The following is a 23346-nucleotide window of genomic DNA, read 5'->3' as shown; positions in this document are numbered from 1 at the left end:
TTCTCTTTCCGCTAATTGATCGTAAGTGGAACTGTATGCTCGCGATGGTAAAGGATGGCTCTTCACTTTGAAACACACAGGCAACCCCGTGCGAATAGGAAAATAAAGAGGAAGAAAATGAAAAAGTGGCGAACGTACCGGTGCGAGTATGCGTGTAGATGTTCGAATACTCGTTTGTCGAGTTGGTGTCTCGGCTGCAAGACGGATACCGTGTTCCTAAGGAGTCCACTCCGGTTCTCCGGGCAGCGCGTGCCAATGTAAGCGACTGTTTCGCGGTCCTGCACCAATCAATCGTCGGGTTTTACACCGTCGGGACGCAAACTGGTTTCGCAGGGACGTATTTGCGTTAATAGGACGCCGGCACCGTGAATACTAACCACGGGTATGCGACACGTGGTGAAATGAGCCGACCAGAGTCGGAAAAATCCAAGTTATGATGTAATTTTTACGAGGTTCGTACCTTCGCCCGGCTGTGCATGCTCGTTTAGAGAACGACGTCAGTCTCTGGAATTCTAGCTTTGACGATTGACGCTAATGATCTTTCACATCACTCTTTTATACCTATCTGAATCGTGGTAGTTGTGTTGTTTACGATTGCGACGGGAAAATTGAATATATTTAGTGGTTGGTTGTGTTTGATACAAATTGACGCTTTAAGTTTTAACTCCAGCCTGTTTCTTGATGTTACCAATTGCTATAATATAATATAATATAAATTTATATCGATGTTTGACGTTATTTATACGTAGGGAAAATTCAAAATATTCAGCGCAGAAAAGAGTACGTGTACATACACTGCCGATCATAAGATATTTAATACCAATGAACGCGCGATTATTTTTCTTTTCTAGTTATTTTACTACAAATCTGTTATTTCATTCGCGTCGTATGATCGGTATGTAAGTAAAACGTAAAAAGACTCGTAAATAAATTACACGTCGAAATGTTAAATCTACTTGATATTTAAAATCCATCGAATCGATGTCGATTAGCATATTCAACGTTCAAAGGAGTAAAAGATTGATGCGGTATATGATACAAACAGTGAATATATTATATCCTAATCAACGCTATAAACAGGGATCGGTAAACAAAATAAGAACAAATCTAACGTAACGTAGTTGAAGTACAAGTACTAATTGGTCAAGTACAACGCAAATTACGTACTTGATCGAGCTATCGTACATCTTTCCTGTTTAATACCCCGACAGCGCTAAACGATTTGCGCGTACCGACTTCATCGAGTAATAACAAACTGCCAGCGATAAGGCGATACAGCACGTGGGTGTCCGAAAGGGCGATATCGATGGCAACGATTAGCTCGGTGTTTAGATCCGCAAACTCGTATCACGTAATCGTCTAATAACAGTTTCAACCGTCCACTACCATATGCACGTTTCACGCGAACAACCGCGACACGCAAGATCAATTATCGGATGATCGAGGGTCGGTGTATTTCGTACTGCTTTCCTTTCGTGCACGACCGCTCATTTGCGTAAGTGAGCGCGGCACGTAGAACCGTGAGCTCGCGACGCAATCATAAAAACCGAGTATAATCGACGTAATTACCAGCCAATGAGCGGTTCGTACTCCTAGCTGGATACAGTACGTATATCTCTACCTACCCATCGGCCATCGGTTTCCTTCCTTTCATTTCGACCGACCCACGTAAGCAACGCGAGCTACGCTGCCGCGTGCTTCGCAAAAACAAAAGGAGAAACGATTTTCTCGATCGAGGCATGCCATCGAGAATGGAACGATTCGATCGCCACTAAACGTACACGAGCGTAAGTACGTAGCATGTGTAATTGTACGCACGAAATCGCGTGCCGCCCGAGGAGAAAAAGTGGCTCGGGTTCGGGCAAGGTTGAAGGTATTCTGGGAAAGGTCCGGTTGGGAAATAACGTGAATGAATATTCGAAGGGAAAGTACGTTTGTGGTAAGGCTCGAAAACAACAGTTACTTTTGAATATTCTTGTAGATAGTGTTTTATGTTTTTTTTATGGTAGAGCATAGATTTTCAATTTCTCCGCTGGAATATTTTTCAGGTCGATCGTTAATACCAAACCGAATAGAATATATGGAACAAATTCTTGGCATATCTTTGTACAGTCGTAATACGAATTTTATAGAATCTAATTTTCTATAAAACGTTACAAATGAAATGTTGCGTTAACGCAGATGCAACGCGTGTGAATATCATCGATTAAAAATCTTACCATTCAAGGTCTTTTAAACTTCTTATCCTTTCTAAATTCAAAATTCTTTCTAAACTCAATTAAGCCTCGGGAAATTGCGAAAGCAAGAAATAGAAACCAATAGCATCGAGACCGAACGAGGCAGCGTATAAGCATAAAGGCATGCGAGGCATCGCGAGATAATATCTCCTTTTGCTTAGTTCCGCGCTCTGATGGAGCCGCATCAACGGAAAAATACGCGGTCGTAAGATTCTTCTGCAACTGGACTTGGCCACCTAACCGCGTGCTCTCGAAGCTTGGATATACAGAGATTAGAGAGCTACGTGTAAGCGCCTATATATCTCGTTCAGAGGTTGGATTCTAGTCGTGGCGAGCCCTTGTAATCTTTAGCCCTCGAGGTCAGCACGAGCTCGTCCATACCACCGGAGATCCTCCGTAGATAGAGAAGCCCCGGCTGAGAAACTCGTGTTGGTATGTAGCTCGGTACACGATGCTACACCTCTGTATTGGTAGATAGATACCCGACAGTGCCTGGTCCAGAGGCTGACCGCATATTATGCAGCGAAAGTCGTGCTCTGGCTAAAGACAAAGCTCTCCATGGACCCTGTGTCGTGACATAGCAAATAGCGAGAGCAGTCGAGAGTTCAAAGGTTTCGGAGCATTCGGCGACTACATCGTAGAATCACAGAATTCTTTTTCCTGACAAAAGAGAGTAGATCCGAGTGTTCTGGAATTATTTCTCTTCGCCGATAAATAAGAGGAGAGTTGGACGTTTTGCTTGTCATTTCTTTTTACCAATATAACAGAGATGAGTATAAAAACCTTTTACACAAATCGGAGGTTACGGACGAATAGCGTAAAATCGTACGATTTAAATAGAAGAAAAATAGCAAGGGAGAAAATATCGAGCAATTTCTTGAAATTTCTTGTCATAAGTGGAATATGAGTTCAAACGAATTCTTGAAGCCAATGATTCTACTGATCGTTGATTACGTTTCGGTCTTAATTGCATTAAGAATATCAGACGCGTTGATCGTATAATGTCCGGAAGATTTATAAACATTTCAGTTGGAACGATCTCTGGTACCCTTTGAACGTTCGTTTCGTTGCAAGTTGCGTGTTTGTGCAAGACTCGCGTTGAAGATTAACATTTAGATGTTGACAGCAGAAGTAAAGCTTCGTGTACGAACGAGCGTTACGAGTACACGTCCGTGATAAGAGATAAGAGCGTTGTTCAACAGCGGTTCGTGAGTTTTACCAGGTGCGAACGTTAACTAATAAAATTCCCTTTATCTTTCCGATACTGCACCATACATCTCCCAATATCGAACAAGATATCTTATGAGCATAAACGCGTTTCCAAATTTTGCATGAAACGAAAATGTCATTTAATCGGTGAATCCTTCGAGCATCGATTTTAACTCACGCACTTATATCGCTAAAGTTTGAAAGAGATACGAAAATTTACATAGAAGCTACAAAAGTATTCGCATGGCTAGCAAAAGTACTTAAACGGTCAATTATCTATTATATTAATTGTAAACGTCAATGTTCACAAGGACTATTTTAACGCTTGTACACTCAAAACGCCTATTCATCCTGTATACTAATTTTTTATTAGAAATATGTTTGCAGTAAATATCTTGTAACTTCTATACGTATACACTTCAGATTGTTTTTCTTTTTAATATTATCAATACGATCATGACGATAGCGTTTCATTACGGTATTAGTGAAATTTCGATATGTTTTATACGACACATACGATGTATACGTAACAGTTTTCCATGGTAAGCGTTCAAATACGATCATCAGCCACACGTGTACATAAAGTAATCCTTTTTCGCACGATCAAGCGTGATCCATGCAATCGGCCAGAAATCGCGAGAATCGTAATCGCATCTCGCTAATATCACAGTCGAAATCAAAGAAGAAACACGGAGAAACGGTTGAGGCTCGATTATCTGGAATCTTGGCAGAGGATCGAGGTACTTGCGAAGAACGGTGCAACGTCCAACATATCTGTGATGCAATCACGGATCTATGATCCTCTCTTCGCGGCTCGGTCGACTCGCGGGAAACCTCGAGTCCCGGGACGTTGCGTACACTTCTCGCAGGACCATGCATCTCGCGTGCATCCTGCACCATGGTCCACGTTATAGCCACCATTCGAGCGTGACTTTAGCATCGGTTTAACCTCATTCCTGCCGGTGACGTCACTCTCGCCTTTCCCTCGACTCTGGACCTTCCAGCATCTCCCGAGATGTGCAACCAGCCACCTATCGACTATTATAGACGTACGGACGATTATTCGACTCGGTGAGCGATTTGCGAGCCAGTTAAACGCGATCTTTCGTATGTTCTCCCCGCGCGTCTCGAGTGTTCGTGCGAGAAACACAAAAACCGATCACGAACAGTCGCGAGTTTGCCGCGATACGTGGTCGCCGTGAAAGTAAGTCAATTGTGAAATTTAAGGGGCTACGATTCGATTCGCGATTTTCGAGCAATATGCAAGCTCGTTTGTTATTTAATTAAAGATTTGCGTGTGGTTCGATTTGTTTGCATCCCTCTCAGTTTTCCGTAGAAATGTTTTTACGGGATTGGTTCTCTTCTTCTAACGTGATTCTACATTATATGTATAGATATCTATTCACTATACTATATTTTATATAGTTCTACAGAATATAACGTTTACGTAGATAATACTTTAACTGCTTGGTCTTTCATCGATCATTCAATATCCTGAATGTCGATGAAGATCGATCGTCTTCTTAATTTTCTGACGTTGATTCTGACGTTCCACATTGTGGTTATGGAATACTCGTAACAGTATTTATCTCGCAGTGTATCGAATTGTTGCCAATTATATTGTATCGTAATTCTGTTTCCAAGTAATTTTGATTAATTATGGAAATATTATAGAAACTTCTCTTTAAATGCGCATTCGTAGTTTCTAACTTACATAAGAAAAAGGTCGCTAACAATTGGCTTGTTTCTCTTTCTTGTCAGCGACAATCCGTCTTCGACACCGCGAAATTGCTATAATTGCGCTATCAAACAGTTATTAGGACGAGTGATGATTGTCGTAGCTGGTTGGTTTTGTAATCGCAACGAACAATGTATTCTAAACAAAGATTTATTCCATTTGACGATAAAAAATTGCACAAATTACAGGTTTTCTCGCCGTCGAGTAAACGAATCGATAGGTTCGTCGATTTGTCTTTCTATACAGGGTTTCCGATACCTTATTGGTCTTAATAACTCTGCAGATTGAGCAAAGAATAACAGTAAAACGTGACGTCTTGGACTTTTAACGAGCGACAGATCTTTGTGTTGCCGTCATTAACGAGGTCATCGATGCTCTATAAATTCCGTGTCTTATCTAAATTACGTGTATAACAAGATATTAAACGTTTACACCGTACAATCTACGAAATGTTTTTCCTACCGTCTCTCTATATGAAAACGTTTCTTTCTTCTTTACGAGGCCAAAAAACAAAATATATTTAATGGAATTCTATTATATCGATTTCATTAAAAACAGAGGTAGTAATTATGGATGATTATCGATTAATAATTGCTGCGTTTAAGACACATCAACGGGTAAGAGAAAACGGTGGTCGTCGAAAAACGAAATATCGAATTCTTCTGGAAAAATTAACATTTTTTATGACCAGGGAAACAAACTTTAACTTTTTTTCCAAGTAATAGTCTAATACGTCTGTGTGCGTGTATACCTGTATATTCTTTTCTTCCAGGCTATAACAAAGAAGATGAGGTAACCCCTAGGGATCCGGCATCAATATCCTCTAACTAAGATGGGTCTCGAGGACCTCTGCATGGGCTTTGAAGTGTCCCATAGATGCTCCAAAAGCTACGCGCGCTGCTGTCGACTCTTGCACGTTATATCCGGGAAAACCGTGAACTCTCGGTCACTTGCCGTAAGACTTTTTCACGCAGAAACGATTGCTTTCATGGGCACAGAAAAAGGTCTCGAGTTGAAAGCCGTGTAACGACATTTTTTACAGAACGTTCGGAAGAAAAATAGGTACTCGTGCTCAAAAGACTCGTGAACACTTTCTTTTAGAAATCAAGTAAAAGTTATAAAATTAACAAAAATGGTACTCACTTTTTCGCATTTGGAGATAGATTTTGTTATTAAACTGATAAAACTACGATAACCGACGAAGCGTTAAACTGATAAAACGATCAAACGTAAAATTATGCGAGCGTCGTAATTACGATAATGTTTATCGAATGATTACTTAGCTCGCGAGCAAGAAGTAAAGCGTAGAAATATTTGAGATAGATTGGTCGCGATAACGTAAACACTATCGCGCCTACGTCGCAGCGACGTACCGTGCTGGTTACTCCGTCCACATCCAGCACGAACTGGTCGATGTGACAAATTACGCGATATCAAGGAATCGAAGTAAGCGGAAAAGAGGCAAAAATGTTGCGCAACGTATTTATCACCGACATGAGCCTTGTCTTTCCGTTGAAAATAATGGCTGGCCGTGGCGCGCGGAACCGCCGCTAACAATGCACGTTGCATCGATTACTCTAACAATCGGTTCTCCTCTCGGCTGCAAGTAGGGAAACGTGCTTTCAGGACGAAGAAAAAGCAAGGGAATTTCGTGTAGGCCGTCTTGCACGTTCACGTCATCGGTATTCCGAGTTTCTTCAGCATCTACAAGAACACACACCACGCTCCATCGATACAGGATTTTTCCATAAATTACCTCAAAACATAGAAGTCTACTGCATTTACAGCGATGCGTTTAATTTTATTCTAATTGTATGGATGACATTCTAATGTCATTCCTCGTCAGGTTTTCTTTTTTATTGTCTTGTTTCTCTCGTATCTTTGGTTGGAGAACCTACAACGCGAACGGATTATAGTTCCTCTGTTTCAAGAGTAGGCGCGTCCTTAGAGGAAGTAGGATATATATATCCTTTTTTCTTTTTTTTTTTTTTTTTCTTTCAATACGCTGCTTCACGAGAACACTGAACGCATCCTACATCATACTCGACCGAGTGGACGCATCCATATGTACGCATAACCATAAAGCGACATCCCAAACGTGGTATCCGTCGTCGAGTGATGCGGAGAAGAGTCGAAGGCATTCGTTATCGTGACGAACGTTCGCACACCGGCAATCTAATGCGGCTTCGTTTAGTGCATTTCAACAAATTATACGGCTGCTTTTCTTCACTTTGTCTACGCAGGAATAAATTTGTACCCGGATGAAACATGGAAATCATCCCGGCCCTATTTTATGATTTTCAAATGGGGTGGAATACATTTGTCTTTCCGAGAAACAAACTCTATTGACGTTATTGAGCTGCGTATAATTTATCCTATTACCTTGTACTTACTAAAAAAATTAAAAGCTTTATAGGGCATTGCAATTTTTTAAATAACATTATTAAAACGTCGCTAATTACTCAGGAAAGATTGAATCACTGTTATCACGAGCTTCGTATGTTTCGTTTCATTACGATAAAGCGAGGACTGTTACTTCTACGTGACAACTAGTCCGCGGATATTTACACAAAGTCATAATTTTACAGGCGCTCGTAGAGAAATGAAGCGAGAAGAAAGAAGATCGAACCCAAAATACAAAAATATTTGCGTTCTAATCGTTAATTAGTCTGATCGATAGTCTAGCGTTATATATTAACTAAGATCGTGTGATGACCGAAGAATTTTCATGCAGAGACGACACAAGCAGATGTCAGAGGGTAGCTCCAGTGGGAAACAGGCGGTGGGGAAAAAGGGTGGACGGGTCCATGATTTCCCCGTGGCTCGAGAAGTTTGAAAAGGTAAGCCACCTAATGGTCCGGTGCAGTGGCAGATGTCACATGCTCGCCAGTCGATGTTTTTCAAACGGGCGTTTTGCCGCCAACGCAAGCCGACGGCTTCTTACCCTGGCGTTCAAGTCTCTCGATGTTACTAACGATCCAGCAAACATTAGGCGGCAGAGATCCCGGCGAGACCGCGAAGAAGAAATTCCAGGCTTGTGCAATCCGCGTGCTCGTGGGCCTGGATATCGACACGGAGTTTCTTACCAACGATCGGTCGGTTAGTATATACGTGTGCAACAACTATGTGAAGCAATTGGAACGCGGCATATCGAGGGGAACGAGGAAATGTTCGTCGAAACGTTGGATCGGCACGTAGCGCGTACGTTGATAGCGAAAAGAGAAATTCAATTTGTAGGAGGAAGGTTTCGAAAATCCACGAACGAAATAGAACAAACGGTTGGATATGGAAAATACCCGAAGGAGGATATGACAAGTCGAAGAAGCCCGTGGCCAAACATGTTTATTCAAACACTGGGCTCTGTATCGAATTCGTCGTTCTTAAGCCCGATACACCTCTGACAAGGTGATCGGATTGCGATCTCTGACAGGACGACCGCGATGCGAAATCGCAGTAAAGTCGATCGAGCGCTAATTCGGATGAGGGGAACGGTGAAGCCTCAGCTTCGGGGACTCGATCGTGGTCGATCGCGCGAGGGATCGTGCTTTTTCCTGACCACGGTGTCAAAATGATCAAGAGCGATCGGTCGACGCGGCCCGGGTAAAAACCTATATATCTGGTCACGTAGTGATCCGCGACAAGCTACAAATGGTTTCGCGGGGATCTGTTTACGTTCACGGCCAGAATTTATGGGACGAACGTGCGCCGCGACTCGTACGTGAAAGTCTAGGCTCGCGCGATTTCGAGGAAGAAACACGATGGCGATGGTGCCACCGGCTCGGTCCTTTATAAATCTTTTGGCTGAAAAGCAACGTCGGTATGCCGTGCTTTTTACAGGAAACACGCGCGTCTCGTTGTCGCTGCGCGTTTTCGGTGGCGGCTCGCAAAAGGCCGCGTTTCGACCGATGTCGCCGAGAATACACTCCAGGCCTGTGTGTTGCACGAGGGAAGAATGTACGCAAGAAAAGTTAAGGCGTGTCGATCTACCAGACCGGAGAGAGACCGTCTCTCGACTGTGGACGAGACGTTTCTCTAGAAACTTTCGCCGTTGCCGCGTGAACGTGCGATGGAGCTACGAACTGAAGTCTACGATCGTTACACTACTCGTAGTTCCAACGATGGTAACGGGAACGTTGTAAGAAACAACCGAACAGCAGGGATTGCATCGAAATGATAAAAAAGAAAAAAAAAAAATTAAAAAGCAACACCGATTCGATGAAGTTATTTCGTACGACAGAACTCCGTTTCGTATGATCGTTGTACACAGCTCGAAGGTTTCCCTCCCAACACCTGATACATAACGCGTGTCCATGTATAAAGTCACTCACCGTCTATCTGGCAGTGATCATTCGACCGACGAAATATCCAAGACAAGGCATTCGAAACGTTGCACGTTCGAAACTTCAAGGGAACTAACGTTCACTTTCAAAACAAGTAACTCGTGTCCCCGAAGTTTTCTTCAGCCGCGTGCACCGGCAGAAACATACAGAACATTGTCGATATTCGTTCCGCAAACTCGTATTGCACTTTCACGTAAACGAGGATTCGATATCGAGGAAAAACTAACGTTGTCCACGTGACCCCATGGGTGGCCAAGGAAACAAACCTCTTGAGTTGATAGTACGTGGCGGACGTGCGATCTGATATCGAAATCGAGTTGGTCAAAAGTGCTCCAACAACGATCAACGCACGCAACGTCACACGAGACGGTCGACATGCGTGAAAGAGCACAGCAGACGTCTCCAGACAGGCGCGTCCATGAGATCAACTGACGAGGTGACACGCGAGATCGAATTTACGCAGCTGATAAGAGGTGCACGCGCGCACGCGTTATCACTGTCAAACACGTTGACGGCGCATTCTGCGTCGTTCTGGCATCGCTTCCTTCCACGAACTCGTTCTCTCGACCGTTGTTCTCGAGTTGCCGAGAGCGGACACACCAGAGAAACGAATTCCTTCGTCGTTCCTTCGTCCACATAAAATCCGAAAGTTTATCGTCACCGTTTCGGCCAACCTGTTTCCACTGACAACAATACCCCGAGAGTTCTCGAGCCTCCCCTTGTGTCAACGTGTCCGTTCGCCTCGAGACGACCACGCGTTAGTTCTCCACTGTCTGGATAGTCGTCCGTGATCGTATCCACCCACGATGATATGCCGCGGACGAAGATGCTCTACGAGAGCAACGACAACCGAACAACAGAGATTTCCACGACGACACACGGTTGTTTCACGGATCACTCGCGGTTCCACGATACTACACACCGAGAGAAAGAGCGCACGCGCTAAACAACACGAGAAAGGAAGAGGCGGCTTTCACGAGAATTCCAGCCGATCTTTCGAGGCCTCCTCTTCGGTCCGCGCGTCTCACCTTGCGGAGAGCGAGTCTCCAGGTCGGCCATGCAACGACGCACAGGTCCACGCTGGGCAGGAGCCTCTCCTCGCCTCTCCTGCACCTACAGGCCTCTCCCTTTCCACCTTCTACCACCACCACCGGCACACGTTGCTCGGTACCGCCACTACCACCGTCGGCATCGGAGTCGCCACCACCGTAGAGTGCCTCTCCACCTTCTCCTTCGCTGCCGTCAGACTTCCTCGCCTCTCTCGCCACCCCTCTCGACCGACCAGAAGACAACTCCTAGCCTCTCCTCGTCCCTCGTATCCCTCCCTTACCCCTCGACTTGCCTCGCCTCGCCTTACCTTACCACGGCACTTACCTTCCTTCTTCTTTCACCTCCTCCAACGTCTTCGTCCTTCTTCCTTCGTGGATCACTCGGTTTCTCTACTTTATTCCTCTAGCCAGGTAGAGCGACTGCTAAGTATCTCTACGCGCGCACATAGCCACACGGAGCAAGGGCCACGACTCTCGGCCCCTTTGTAGCTACGTGAAATGCTTCTTCGCCGGTGTGGATGCACGGCCAGCATGATCCCCCTTGGTTCTCTCTTTCTCTCTCATTCTTTCTGCATTCGAGGGTTGCTTGCTAGCTATTTGCTCGCGCACAGTGCATCTGCACTCGGAAAAAGCATATGTTCCCTGACTCTGTTTCTTTCGTCAGCGCGACACAGGGAATAGGAAGATACCAAGAGCTACTCCGCTCGAACTGCGACCCGCGATTTAATAAAATTGGAGCGCTCGATGCGTGGGTGTCACCCTGACGATCGTGATTTAGATCCCTCGGAGAGGCGCAGTAAACGTTCCCAGAAGAAGTTTTATGTCAATGCTTGAATCGTAAAATGGACTACCAGGCGACCTTTCCATACCTACTGTGCACAGCTGCATAGGATAGGGGAATTCCGGAAGCGGTATCTTATCGGGTGTTGTGCCCTTTGGTAAACTAAAATTTTACCTTGGATTTCGTGAATCTAATAAACGTCGTTGCATAAGAAGTTCCAAGAAGTACGGTTACATATTCCTTTGATTTCGATCCATTAATTAGATAACTCGTTCGACGATTTTTGAATAGTTCTTCTATATTCGACGAATTGTTAGAAAAATTTGTTAGTACAATCGGCGTGAAAACGCTCCGCTCGTGCTCTATACCTAATGAAGCAGCACCAGTGCTTTACTCGCAAGAATGTAGAATCTCGTTACGTGAAAGCCACCTTGGGCAGGCGTGAAAATACATCGCGTTCTGTTTCCAAGAAGAATCCACAGCCAGTGGCGCTGCCAGAGAACTGGAGAAACTTTTTCAAAATCGCGGCCGGGATTTCTAGCGACTGTTTCTTCCGCGAACCACGCGAAAACGTCTTACCATAAATATGTAATAACGCAGGTAAGTACTTGGTCGAGAGACCTGGTGCTTCTTTCTGTAGAGGTTATGCCTTAAAGCGTAAACGCTTTGTGCCGCTAAATGGCGAAAAAAGGGAGACGTTTCGTGGAACTAAAGCTCGAACTGACGCGGCAGATCGACGCGAACGTAACGGGAATTTGTTGAAACAGCAAATGTTTAATGTATGCTTTTACTCTTTGTGTAACGTAATTATTATGCGTATTGCGATTATATAATATTCTGACTCTTTGATTATACATAAGTAGGTTTCTAATGTTGTAATAAATATAACATTACCATATATTCAAGAAATTATTTCACTTTTAATGAGAAATTCGAAAATTTTTATAATGTTCGTTATTCAATTCGATGCGTATAAGCTTTAATCGACGTTCGTGAAATAGGAAATTCCACGAATAGCTAGTGTGCGCATATTACCTTACGTACATTGCATTTTTCCTTGCTACACCAAACTAATCCCATGTATTATGTTTATCTCTTAGTCTGCGAAATTTCTTAGAAACTAGGAACTTATAGTTAACGAGATTATTTCAATGTCGCGAATGCATTAAACACTCAATCGTCTGTTTGAACAATTCGCTAAATTCTCTAACTAAACTCAACTTATCGACCATCCAAACTTCAACCACCCACTTCGATCGAAAACAATCTTTCGTTAAATTTTCACGAGCTTTGTTAAAACTTACCGACTCATTGTTGTACCAAAAATTCTTTTCTAGACCTCGACAAAAAATCGCTATTCTCTAGATCGTTCGAGATGATACAACTAAGAAACTTCCCACAGACATTTCGGAACGCAGGAGGATGGCTTCTTAGCAGGTGCCTGTCAATGTTCCGTTTCGATCGTTCGATGCTCGACCCTCGGCCAACCATCTCCAATTCATCCCTAACGATTTTTCCCGACCACTGACCGGGCAACAGTATTGTTCCTTTCAAGTGGTTTGACTATCCCTGAGGTATTTGTTTGCCAATGGTCGTTTTCACCCCCGCAAGGAGGATCCCCATAGAGAGACACGACTACGTTAACACTAGTAACAACGTAGGAACAATGCTGCAAAATTGCAGTTCGTCCGTATCTATTTCGATCCCATTTGTCATTATTGGAGTGTTGTCTCGCGTGTCTCGATGGTAAATGATACCAGACCTTTCTTGGAAGGCTGACTTTCAGCTACTTCAAAGGTCTTAAAGCCCTTAACGACAACCGAATCGGTGATCCTTCTATTTCCAATGCTGATGTGAAAAGTCGTGTCTTTCAAACTGTCATTTCTAAAACAATTTGAATTTTAAAGTTAATAGATTCGTAATTGTGGATCAAACGAAGATTGACTTAGATTTAAACGTTTCTACAACAAAAGTGAGCGTAACGTTTGAATATAAAGGATTTTAACGAATTTGAAGTATTTGCTTTCGAATTAATGGTCTTTTCTAAATTTAAAAGATTTGACGTTTTCGAAATAGTCACGAGAATAGCAAAAGACGAGACAGAAAAAGTCCTAAATTCTACTTCTTCATAATTAAGAGAATCGTTTGATCAATTTCATTTCGAGATATTTCAATCTATATTTCTGTAGATGATGGTTGGTCGTGAGGTTTAAACGACGAGATAACTCGCTGTTGAAATCGTCAAATGTTTTTAAAAATATTTAATAAATACAGATGTTACGATGTTCGCTAAGACGCTCGGTACTAACGGATTCGCTAAAGACTGTGTATAGATCGCTAATAAGATCGTTCGAGACTGAGACTGATAAACTGGTCGCCTTAGGATTGTGTTCGTTTATTTATACTGGTCGGAAGAGTACCGGAAAATTTTAATTCGTCTTTGTTCGACGGTTGCACGTAGCGGCGACATTGTTTTGCCCAGAGTTTATTTATTATTACATTATGTATGTCCTGACGATGTTGATACTCCGAGGCAAAACAACAGTATGATTCAAATTGTCCTCTAACTCATGTGCCGCTACATTTCCATTTATGTTTAGTAGCACAAAGAATAGAAAATAATTAACTGTCTTACTACTCGCATAAAGAGGGCCCTCAAGTATAAAAAAGACGATTCAACATTCACAAATTGAATTATGTTACAAATATAAAAGCAACAACGAAAAAAAAAACAAAAAAATGAAAACTTTTAAACTTATCAGGAACCAGTGATTTACTATTCAGGATAATGCTAATTATCGAGCGTGCAACTCGTCTCGGGACGATAATGGTGATCGCACGAGTTTGCCAGGAATCAACAGGTGGTTTCATGAACGCGTGGGCCTAAATTTAGCCGCGACATAACCTCTCCTACTCTCTTTCCGCGACTTCCCCACCCTTGTCATCGAATTTGTTCTCTTTCTGTCGTTCTCCCTTCTCGTCTCCACCTCTCATCGCCGCTCTCTTGCTCTTTCTCTTGCCACGTCCTCTCTTACCAATCGTTTTCTTGTTTTCGCGCGTAATGCAATTCGTTCGAACGTAACCGTTCGACCTAACGCGCGATGACAAAATGCGCTCCGCCATGGAACGTTAAAAAAATTCAAAATTAATGGACATCAATAATTATGAAGTAATTAGTTGGAAATTTAATTCAATCGGCGATGAGGTTCGTGTTGGTTTATTCGTGTTGGTACACAGCTCGTATACGACGAATGTCTCTGATTGACCGGTTGATCAACCGTGGTTGAGTATATCAGAATTGGAGGAGGGAGAAAGTTAGTATCACGGCTCGATATTACAACTCGATGTTATTTCTCAATGGCACGTACCCTTTTCCATAACTGTACTCTAAATATTAGTTGGGATTTTTGTATTCTTCTTTATTAATAAGTTACTAATATTATTATACTTTTTACTAATAAAATTATTTTAAATTCTCTTACAATCTTCTATGAATAAAACGGTATTCTGAAAAAATTTCGCACATCACCAAAGTATATTTGACACGACATGGAAGTGTCCATTGGTTGTGTTGGTTGGTATCCATTAACGCTTCGCTATTAGCTACTGCAAATATTCGTTTCGATTCGAAAACCGTTATTGTTAAAGAACAAGTTTCCGAGCCGTGTGGCGCGCGCATTTTAATCTAGCGGTTGAATCCATTTGTGGTTAAAGAGTTTATGACATAAACCCTAAAATCAGCACGCGCGTCAGTGAACGAGGTAGCCCGGGGGTAGATCTTTTCGAGGAATTCCAGACGTATCCGCAACGCGGATCAGGGCCATAATTCCGATGGTAAGGACGACGATGACGGCCATAAGGAAGCGTGAGATCAATCTCTATGGCGGCCGTTGCGGACCTCAAGCGAGACAGGGCCAAGCTCGTATCTCGCGCTTCGACGCGCGATTTACAGCTGCCGCGTTGCTTTATTCGCCAACCTGTTCTCTCTTCTCGTTTCTCTTCTCCTGATGTTGCTCGTTTCGAACGAACGAAGGCTCTCCTCGCATTCCTCTTGCAACGTCGACCGCGTTGCCGTACGCGAATCAGATAAAAGTGGCACTGGAAAGTATATACACCGCGGCCTCCACGGCGACTTTGAAGAATCGGTGTGGATCCAGGGGGATCGCGCGCGCTTGCGATCGCGTGACCGCTGGTGTATTATGGATGGCCAACACTTTCAAGAGTTTTCATGAAGAATTAAGCTTTACGAAGGATTAATGTTCTTTGCGAATCTGGATTGTCAGCGGTGGCGGCAAAATAATTTGGAATGGAGAATTTGACCTTTATTTTCGTTATTGCTATTATCATTATTATTATCCAAGCGGTCGAAGAAATGAATTTTTTCGAGTTTCTTGATATAGAACATTTGAGAATCGTTTTACTTCGATCTTGTAATTTTTAGTGTCGACAAAAATTTGATTCTGTAGTTTTTTTTTTTGGTTATACTCTAAGTAGATTAATTTGAAATTGCGAATTGCGAGAATGCTTATTAGCACGAATTTCTACTTTGGCAGTAGCAGACAGCGTTTTATAAAATTAACAAATTCGTCATTCGGTATAATGAGGTTTTTAACACCTCTACCGAGAAGAATGTAGCTTTTTGCTACTTTATTGCCAGTCGATTACTTAATGTCAATTAGATGTATAGTGCGAATCAAGTTTCAGGATTCACATTTATTTGTCGCTAATATTTAACGGATATCGAGAAACGAAGTTCTTAAATACCAGACTTGGAATGTATTATGGAAGTTCTACTTGGATTTACATACCATACTGCTTCCACGGGAATTAAAATTTTCCGCTCGACTCTCTAATCGCATAATTCTTATGAAACTGAATAATTTCTACCAGAAACGCTCATATATCTATGTGTAAAGTATATATGTATCTACATGTACCGCACTTACGAGCGCTAGTGTACATAAAAGTATGTACCTTTCGTAAGAGGCGTGAAATTATACCTTTTTAAGAAAAAATAAATTTCGTTGCCAGTTTGCTAGCCAACATTTATGCTTCTCTTATTAGGATTCTGACGTTTACTCATCGCTGAGACACCATAAAGCGACGCGAGGCAACGAAAAGTGGCGAAGCACCCTCGAGCGATCTCGCACCGTGAACCTCTCTCGTTCGTGCGGCCAACTCTCCCCGCGAAACTCGGGTTCCAAGTATACCACGGGCATAGAGTGTCGACCATAACGTTGGCCAGAAGAGAATACCGGTTCCGAAAGCACAGTGGCGCCGCTACCCGAGGAATTCGCCTTTGGAAAAAATCGCACCGCTCGACGAGATTTGAATAACCCTTGCATCTTATGTCACAAAACTTACTCGACCGCTCGCTTCGTCCATACGTTCCTCGAATTCCTCACACCGGACAGTCACGCGAATTTTTCCTCGGAATCGCATACACAAATGTACGCTACCTCTTTTTGCTCGATTTCTTTCCCAATAGAAAGTATACTTGATGTCTTTAATATAATTTTTTAATAGGATGATAATTTTACATATTTTTAGAAATACAAAGAATACAAAAGTTAGATAAATTATCTGCGACATTATAATTTTCTTTATATGCACCCCCATGAAAGAGTGTATGGTTACCATACTGATACCAATAATAAACATAGTGTTAAACATTAATAGTGTTTATTCTTCCATTGATATTTTCTCCTAATCCAGGCCTGCGATTAAGAACGTTTTGTACTGTATCTTATCCTGATCTATATTAGTTTGTATAGAATTTTATTTGTATGAAATAGTACGTATGTTTATAAATTTAATTTGCATGAATTTTTAATAATTTCATGTTATGTAGAATTATGATTTTCTTTATATGCACCCTCATAAAAGAGTGTATGGTTACCATACTGATACCAATAACAAACATAGTGTTAAACATTAATAGTGTTTATTCTTCCACTGATATTTTCTCCTAATCCAGACCTGCGATTAAGAACCTTTTGTACTGTATCTTATCCTGATCTATATTAGTTTGTATAGAATTTTATTTGTATGAAATAGTACGTATGTTTATAAATTTAATTTGCATGAATTTTTAATAATTTCATGTTATGTAGAATTATGATTTTCTTTATATGCACCCTCATAAAAGAGTGTATGGTTACCATACTGATACCAATAACAAACATAGTGTTAAACATTAATAGTGTTTATTTTTCCATTGATATTTTCTCCTAATCCAAGCCTGCGATTAAGAACCTTTTGTACTGTATCTTATCCTGATCTATATTAGTTTGTATAGAATTTTGTTTGTATGAAATAGTATGCATTTTTATAAATTTAATTTGCATGAATTTTTAATAATTTCATGTTATGTAGAATTATGATTTTCTTCATATGCACCCTCATAAAAGAGTGTATGGTTACCATACTGATACCAATAAGAAACATAGTGTTAAACATTAATAGTGTTTATTCTTCCATTGATATTTTCTCCTAATCCAGACCTGCGATTAAGAACCTTTTGTACTGTATCTTATCCTGATCTATATTAGTTTGTATAGAATTTTATTTGTATGAAATAGTACGTATGTTTATAAATTTAATTTGCATGAATTTTTAATAATTTCATGTTATGTAGAATTATGATTTCCTTCATATGCACCCTCATAAAAGAGTGTATGGTTACCATACTGATACCAATAACAAACATAGTGTTAAACATTAATAGTGTTTATTCTTCCATTGATATTTTCTCCTAATCCAAGCCTGCGATTAAGAACCTTTTGTACTGTATCTTATCCTGATCTATATTAGTTTGTATAGAATTTTATTTGTATGAAATAGTACGTATGTTTATAAATTTAATTTGCATGAATTTTTAATAATTTCATGTTATGTAGAATTATGATTTTCTTCATGTGCACCCTCATAAAAGAGTGTATGGTTACCATACTGATACCAATAACAAACATAGTGTTAAACATTAATAGTGTTTATTCTTCCATTGATATTTTCTCCTAATCCAGGCCTGCGATTAAGAACTTTTTGTACTGTATCTTATCCTGATCTATATTAGTTTGTATAGAATTTTATTTGTATGAAATAGTACGTATGTTTATAAATTTAATTTGCATGAATTTTTAATAATTTCATGTTATGTAGAACATGTTTACTCTAATGGATATATTTTCCCATAAATAGATAAATAAATACATGCTACGGCGGTTCTCCGTGATACACGTGCACTGAGCACGATATCAAAGTATAGTCGCCTAAGTCAAGAAACATTGTATGTATGTATGTAGACAGAGAGGAAGAACGAGAGAGTAAGATCCGCAGCGAGGTTTCCGCGAGAATGTTAACGATCAAAGGGCCGATCGATAAGGGGGAGCGCGGTTCGCTCGCGTAGATCGAGCGTCGGTTCCAAGAACTCGTTAATAATAATCCTTGGCAAAATTATTTATTTAGTCCATTTGCGGATTCGCGTCTGTCTTAGTACGTGACTCCGCCGATAATGAATCCTTCGTATATACGTAAGTTGAGTTACAACGACTTACGGGCTCCGACCGAATATACCTGGCTACAGGACCGTGCAAAAGATGCGCCGCGAGGATAACACCATCGTGCCACGGTGCTTTTATTTTACTTGGTTCGCTCTTTCGTTCGTTTCACCCTCCTTACCCGCCTACCTTCGGCAACGCGAACGCGCCTTCTCGTTCTTCCTCTTCTGTCTATACACCCTTTGTCCGCGCCTTCGTATTTTACTTTCGTGTTAGCAGCAGGGGCCATTGTTCATCGCGTAGAAAATCGAACGAGCGTCTTTCCGTTGTTGTCGTTTCCTAAGAATCTCCGTCTCGCGAGGGAGTTCTCGTTTCCTGGAACCGTCTCGACGTCACCCCTAACGAGGGGATGGACAACGCGAGAAACAGACACGATTATGAAGCCGACTTGCATGATACCGTACTTTTATTCCATGACTTTTTTAATCCTTAACTTTTTGAGGAACAGGTGTGTTGGATGCGTTCTGCAATTTGTGTTTGTTTTGTCGTATTCTAAGAATCGGGAGCTTGTAATAAAAGTGACTATTGTCCATGTTCGTCACTTTTGAAGAAAATATAACAACACTTTTGTATTTTTAATTTTTACCCGTTCGGTACATTGCAGCAAAGTAGCAAATGGAAAAGAAGATTGTTAAAAATTGAGATAATTTTATATCCTTGGTAAATTTTAAAAAGAAAAAGGAATCGAGATCCCGTATCGCACAAATATTTTTCATTACTTTTAAATAATATTACAACCAGTAACGCGTAATTTATGGAATAGTATTTTATAAAATACATAATACACTTATATAACTCAAAGATTATATGCTTTTCGCAAAGTGAAAAATTACATTCTGTAGGAATAAGACTTTTAATTCTCTTCCGCTCATTTGTTTCAAACTATGAGGTTAACGGTGTTTCGCGATACTTCCAGGAACTATCGAGGCTCTATTAAAGCACTTCTGAGAAGTATCGAACTATAATTTCAATTTCTAGCGCCATCTTCGCGTCAGCTGTGTCGATACAGCATCGATGGTGTCCGCGAACATTCAAGGATGATGGAAAACGAAACGAGTAGTCGTCGACCCGTCAAACTCGTCAACAAGGAGAGACCTTGCGGCTCGACAAATTCCTCTTTGCCTCGTCCTTAGCTATGCGCCTCCCACGAATCGTCCCACGATTGCCAATATTTGCGGAAACGAAAAGAGTTGCTAAACATGACCATCTCTTTTCTCTATCTATCTTCTGACTACTTGAAGAAAACAAATCGTACAGTGCCTGATTAAATGCAACAACTTGCACCGAGCTGACAAGCGTTTCATTTTACTATGTTCGTGTACCTATACATCAATTTTCGTTCCGATTAATTAGATCGGGATCGAAAATTCGGTATTCGGCGAAATAACTCATAAACAGGCACAAGAAGAACAAGAAGTGATTTATCGTTTGACTTTTTCGGAAAGTATATCTTGAGGTTATTAGATGTATGTGAACAAAGGAACGCGCGGATAAATTGTAAGGTAGAAATTATATTTTAATACAAAAGTGTGAATACAAGTCGGAATATAATTGAGCTGGTCCAGATCCGCACGCTAGCAGTGTTACCCTATGACTGAAAACCCTGAAACCATCGTCGCCTGTCTATTGTTTATGGTTTGCCTTCGTTCCAGTCTTTTGTCTATACACTATCGACGGCTTCGGTGCTTGAGAAAACTAAAGAAGTAGAGTTTTCTTAGAAGTGGCAACCACTTCAACAGTATACAACAATTTTTCCGGATGATTGTATTTTGTATATAAAGATACATGCGCTATTCAAGTTATGACGCTAAAATATTTAAATATTCTGAATGTGAACGGGGCATACGGATTGATACACTACAAAGGTCGTTATAAGAGATCGTCGACTAATCAGAGCAGCAGCTGAAGCAGCACCAGGTACAAGGGATTAGACGCGCGTTAAGAATGTGGACGTAGTTGCAGACTCGATAAGAAGCGCAACTCTTTTCAATTACGCCGGCAGAATCGACATTCCGCGGACGAGCTTCAGCCATATTGTCGGTAGAGGATTTAAAAATCAGCTGGAACTTGAGTAAGCGGCCCGATAATAATAGCTGACATTCCTCTGAAAATCGCGCGGCTCCTTGGTTGGCCGTAAAGACGGTAAAAAGGAAGAGTCGGTGGCGATGTGCCGCGCGACATTAACTTCGAGGTTTTAACTAGTATTCGTTGACACGTGTCAATAAACATCTTACGTTACTGTGCGTTGATAAAGCGATTCCACGGGGCTCCGAATGGATGGTGTTGAGTATACGAAAGGCGAACAAGTACCGTTGCAAGAATGCCGATTTCGAAGAGAAAAAATAGTTTGCAGGACGAGAAAATATGTACAGTTCTTTCGATTTTTTTTAACAAATTGCATATGTGTAATTTATCAAAGAGGACGAGGGAATAGCGTTACGCAAATTACTGATCGTGAGCGCTTTGTTAGAAAGTTTGAAGTTTAATAGATTTTATAATATTCTTCTTCCCTGCGTAATTCTAGATTAATTTCTTAAAATTTGTTACCAAATTCATAATTACCCCACACACGTAAAGGATTGTATTATATAGAATCCTGTGTAGAGAGAGTTGAATTATTCCGTAATTAACCGACTATTTATTACGATACGGGTAATTTTGTTCCGCTAATAGCACGAGGTTATCGAATGATTTCGAAAGCCGGACATTAATAAGTCGGATAAAGAAAGTTATCGAACCAGTAATGATTCGTGAGTAACAACAGGGTAATTTAATCGAAATCATGGAATAATAACGTGTATTGGTATATTATCGATTCGAAGGTTTCCCTGTTTTTTGTCTTCTCATTTTTTCCCCCTCGGTCAGTCCCTCGGAGGTTGGTACGTCCCGGTGCACGCTGTCGTTCGATCGCGATCGGTTTTTTCGCCGATCCGGCCAATTTCTTGACACATGTTCGACCGTGCAACGCTGAATCACAGGGAGCAGCTTTTTATGGGAAAGCCGCGAGCGCAGTTTAAAAGTCAGCGAGCTAGCTACTTTCACCCGGTTCGCGTTGAAAAACAGCCGGGGCCAGAATTTTTTTGGGAATTAACCGGAGCAAAAGTCAGCATACGTCTCGAGATTACGACGTGCGGTGAGTAAAATCCACGCTGGATCAAAACATTAGCCTTTCTTCTGGGCCTTCGTTCCGCGCAAGAACCGAATCGTGGAATAACAGGTTGCTACACCTGCCATCCTAACCAGGAATTCGTGTAATTTTTTATCCATCCACCTCGTCTGTCCATCGTATCCCTGTCGCGTCTATTAAATCCGTCACTGAAATTTCACTTCCATCTTCCTCACGAACCTCGTGTCCCCGGACGTTTATACACGTATATTCGTTGTTCTATTATCTTTTTTTCCAACCGAGAAACCTGTCGTATCTTCTTCCTTGCGTGGCCCTCGCGTTTGATTTCAGTCCAGTCCAAACCGATATGATCGAGGAGCAACGCTATCGGCTGGACGTCTCGTGCTTTCCCTCGTGTTTCCGCTTCGACGACTCTTCTCCGATCCGCTGACTTTTCGGGAACGTCACTCCAGATCCCCGAGGAGTCTCGGCACTTTGTAGTGACGAAGAGAGGCACGGAGGGTACATCACCTTCGCGTGTTTACCTCTTCGGCAACCGGTTCTTGTCTCCCTCTTTCCTCCTTCGTCTCCACTATCGTTCTTCTCCCTTCTGTATCGGCTGCGTATACCTGTGTACAACCTGGCGTAGAATCTACCTTTCTTCTCCTTTCCTCCTACACCATTTCCATTCCGCCTCTGTCCCACTCGTTCGCTTCGTTTCCTCGTCCTTCTCGTATTCGTTCCGCGGCGATTCTTCGTTCTTCGTCGATCCGCCTCTGTCGTCTCTTCTCTCGCGGTATTCAAATGACCTCGGATGATGAATACGCCCATCTCTCTCGGCCTGTCGGTAATTGCCGCTATTTCTATCCTTATTTTTGCCCGCGGTGCGTACACCTTCGAAGGTGCACGGACGTACATACTCCAGGTACAGCAAGCACGGTCGGCTCCTTTCTTCCCTCCTCGTATACCTCTTCTTACCTTTTTACCTCGTACGCGCTCGCACAATACGTACCTTGGTACCCGCTCCTCTTATCTCCGGGAATTTCGTAAGGGGCGATAAACCGCGCGAGAACCGATCCAGCCAACTCTTCACCCGACTCGACCTTCTATCTTTCTTTCTTTCTTTCTTTCTTTCTTCGTGCATCGTGGAGGTGTGAAAGCATCGGGAACTTCAACCTGCCCATTATCACGCTGCCTTCCCAGACTGCGATGATGTTGCAAGTGGATCTTGCAGCGCTATAGGCATTTCGTTTTTCGATCAACGAAAATTTTAGAAGGAATTGAATAATTTTGACTGGATTTACATTAAGTGTTTTTTGCGACATAA

The 23346-nt window shown here is 41.8% G+C and overlaps 1 protein-coding gene across 4 annotated transcripts in view; it reads right to left on the bottom strand.

Annotated features, from left to right (window-relative positions):
• The window catches only part of Egfr (epidermal growth factor receptor), a 176319-nt gene that overhangs the window by 69086 nt on the left and 83887 nt on the right, over nucleotides 1-23346 (bottom strand). The window contains exon 1 of one of the 4 annotated variants that reach the window (XM_072022549.1): nucleotides 9513-10607. The exons of 2 other annotated variants lie outside the window; for them this stretch is intronic. The gene's annotated coding sequence lies outside the window, so the exon portion shown is untranslated. Of the gene's footprint in view, nucleotides 1-6327; nucleotides 6589-9512; nucleotides 10608-23346 lie in introns of those variants that run through there. One more of the 4 variants, XM_072022559.1, reaches the window with a different exon arrangement.

Source organism: Bombus fervidus, chromosome 1 (genome assembly GCF_041682495.2).
Source record: "Bombus fervidus isolate BK054 chromosome 1, iyBomFerv1, whole genome shotgun sequence".
Lineage (NCBI taxonomy): Eukaryota > Metazoa > Arthropoda > Insecta > Hymenoptera > Apidae > Bombus > Bombus fervidus.
This window is presented reverse-complemented; position numbering and strand designations above follow the sequence as displayed.